At 46.5% G+C, this 3,468-nt stretch overlaps 1 pseudogene; it reads left to right on the top strand.

Moving 5' to 3' along the window:
* The first annotated feature begins 656 nt into the window (after nucleotides 1-656).
* On the top strand, nucleotides 657-2,683 carry LOC125555969 (annotated as a pseudogene).
* The last annotated feature ends 785 nt before the right edge of the window (nucleotides 2,684-3,468 follow it).

Genomic DNA, 3,468 nt, shown 5'->3' with positions numbered 1-3,468 from the left:
TTTTTTTTTGAAGGCCTCACGTACGTAGGGGTTGCCTTGCCAGGAGACAGGGTTGAACCTAACAACAATGATCAGCGGTAGTGCGGAAGTGACCTGAGGGCATGGCCAATGCGTCTCTCCGACTGGGTGCTCCGCAGGCCAGCTAGGTTCAGGTGTCAGAAATGGTTGCCTCGCAATGTACTAGTGCCGCCTGCAGAGGAGGCGGGTGCTTGAGGGAAAAAGCTAGATAAAAAAGGAAAAATGGCTGGATTAGCAGCAGCCATCGATTGTCTCCTGGTTGATGCGTGTGTGAATGAGGAAGAAAAAGATGGGAAAAGTAAGAGAGAGGGAGCAACACGGGACCTAAAGACTGCTGCTGCTACTGTTGGGAGATAGTTATTCAAAGCGATGGATTCATACATATACAAGCCTAAATGCATGGCATGAGACCACCGAATAGTAATGCTTCCATAGTTCCTGCACTGAGAGAGGGACGAAAAGATGGAAAAGATAAAGCTGAGATGAATGGGTGGATTCGTGTGGTGGGAAGAGATAAGGCACGGCACGCGTTCTTCAGGTGGGGCCTCTGTCAGTTTGATGGAGCATGTTCCCGCAATTTTTCTTTTCTCCTATATAAGCCGTTGTGTCCCATTCCTCTCTTCAGCCACAGCTAACTCACTTAGCAAGAAGCTTGATTCCGAAGTTAGAAGAGGCAATGGGCTCTACCGTGACTAGCGACGAGGAGGCATGCATGTACGCGCTGCAGCTAGCAACGTCGTCTATCCTGCCGATGACGCTAAAGAACGCCATCGAACTGGGCATGCTCGAGACCCTTGTGAGTGCCGGCGGGAAGGCCCTATCCCCGTCCGAGGTGGCCGCGCAGCTGCCATGCAAGGCCAACCCAGACGCGCCGGCCATGGTGGACCGTATGCTGCGGCTGCTGGCCACGCACAAGGTCGTGTCGTGCGAGATGGAGAAGGGCGAGGACGGCCTCCTCGTCCGCCGGTATAGTCCGGCTCCGGTGTGCAAATGGCTCACCGCCAACGAGGATGGCGTCTCCATGGCACCCATGCTCCTCATGGTCCAGGACAAGGTCCTTATGGACTGCTGGTGAGCTTCTTCTACTTCTACTTTGCTCGAAAACCCAGCATCAACCCATTTTACTTGGATCATTTTCTGGAGGGGCTCGGATGCGAGGTCTATCTTTTGGGGGTCAAAATCAATTATTACATGCAATAAGTAAGTCATAAGAAGTAAGAACACTACTAAGGAGCTGTCCTGACCATCATCTTTTCACCGGTTTATGCTAGAGCTATTTCCCCCCTTTCGACAATTCGTTCCAAGGATAGGACTTGACGAAATTAGAAAGTAAGCATAGCTAGCAAAATGGAAAAGCAAGTAGCAGCAAGACAAGAACTGTCTGGACCACCGGACAACTTTTGTTGCCTTGCCCGTTCTCGGATGACAATAATCGGAACATAAAATATCTTCTTTTTTCTAATAAAAGGAACAAAGGATTGCATAATTCGTCAACCGATAACTTGCAGTTAGATATACTGTCCTACTTATCTAGGCAAGTTTCCGCAAAACTGTGTGAACTGAACTCAAGTCGAAACTAATCACCTTTTCATGGCTGTTAAAAGCACAATGTCAATGTAACGAACCGAAATGTTAATGAAATAACTTCTATATATGGCTACGTTTTGGATAACTTTCCTTATGATGAAGTAATGGAACTTGTGTGTGTTACAAATGGTTTAGTGAAATGAAAGTCGAAATTAGTAAAAAACTAAAAACATTTGCAGGTATCATTTGAAGGATGTCATGGTTGACGGCGGTCTCCCATTTTACAAGGCACATGGGACGAGTCTGTTCGAGTACCAGGGCAAAGATGCACACTTTAACAGTGTGTTCAATAAGAGTATGAAGGATCACACCACCATCATCATCAAGAAGCTTCTTGAGTTCTATAGGGGCTTTGATGGCGTCAACACCATTGTTGATGTCGGTGGTGGGGTCGGTACGATGATCCATGCCATCACCTCTACGTACCCTTGCATAAGGGGGATTAACTTCGACCTCCCACATGTCATCTCAGAGGTGCTGCCCTCTCCTCATGTGCAACACATTGGCGGCGACATGTTCAAGAAAGTGCCTCCAGGCGACACAATCCAAATGAAATGGATCCTCCATGATTGGAACGACGAGCACTGTATGATCCTGCTGAGGAACTGCTATGACGCGCTGCCAGCACAAGGCAAGGTGGTAGTCGTGGAGTGCATCCTTCCAGTGACGTCAGAAGCAAAGCTGGCGGAGCAGGTGGTGCTCAACGTCGACATGATCATGCTCACACAGTCATAGTGGCAAGGAGAAGTACCTAAACGAGTTTGAACAGCTGGCTATGGGCGCAGGGTTCAAATGTGTCAAGACCACCTACATCTACGCAGGATCGTGGGCTATTGAATTTACAAAATAGCCGCATCGTATTCTCGGTGTTCCTAAGTTTATTATCAACTTATGCTTCACAGTAAGCTTTTCAATATAACTAGTAAATAAATGTGCCCGTGCGTTGCAACGGGAGAAACAAATACTTATATGTTGTCACTTCTCTTTGCCCGAACCCACTACGTCATCATATGACACATGTACATTACCTTGGCATTATGATCTTCATCTGTATATGCAATGCAGCTATATATAGTTACCATCATCAACCACATATGCCAAATTTAAATGATCTCAAGAATTTGAAACTAAATCAATGAAGGTTAACCAGCCTTGCTACAACAACAATCTCAACTGAACAACATTCTACAATCCTATCTAGATGGAATACCGGTTCACATTTTCTTTCCACAAAATTTTGATCGATGATTTGTTGATTAACAGATTCAGCCGGAAAAAACATACATGGTTAACATGTAAAATGCAGCTAGGCGATTTCAATAGAATAATAAAGAAAAAAAATCATGCCGTCTCCAGCTGCATACCAAACTTCACTAGGGACAACTAATGCCACGGTATATGGGTCATGGCCTGACAATATCCTATAGCTGCAAGGTCTCACTAGTAGAAAAATGGTCAAATGTGAAGCACATTAGTGCCGGTTTAAATTTGAGCCGGCACTAATGTGACCATTAGTGCCGGTTCCAACGGCTAGGCGGGCGGGCATCATTAGTACCGGTTCGTGGACAACCTTTAGTACCGGTTCATGCCACGAACCGGTACTAATGAGGCTGTGTGAGGCTATGGTCAGGCTGGGGCCCCCACGAAGACCTTTAGTACCGGTTCATGCCCTGAACCGGTACTAGAGTTTCTTAGTAAGCTGATTTTTAGTCCCACCTCGCCAAGAGAGAGGCAGTATGAGCGGTTTATAAGTCGTGAGTGCACAGACAATGACGAAGAGTTGCAATGCTCACCTGCATGTTGATTAGTTTCAAGCCTTGCGGAATAGCATAGATTGCACTGAGCTATGTGCAGTGCAGTCTA

Source organism: Triticum urartu, chromosome 5 (assembly GCF_003073215.2).
Source record: "Triticum urartu cultivar G1812 chromosome 5, Tu2.1, whole genome shotgun sequence".
Classification (NCBI taxonomy): Eukaryota; Viridiplantae; Streptophyta; class Magnoliopsida; order Poales; family Poaceae; genus Triticum; species Triticum urartu.
The sequence above is the reverse complement of the archived record's forward strand: the minus strand, read 5'-3'. Positions and strand labels throughout refer to the sequence as shown.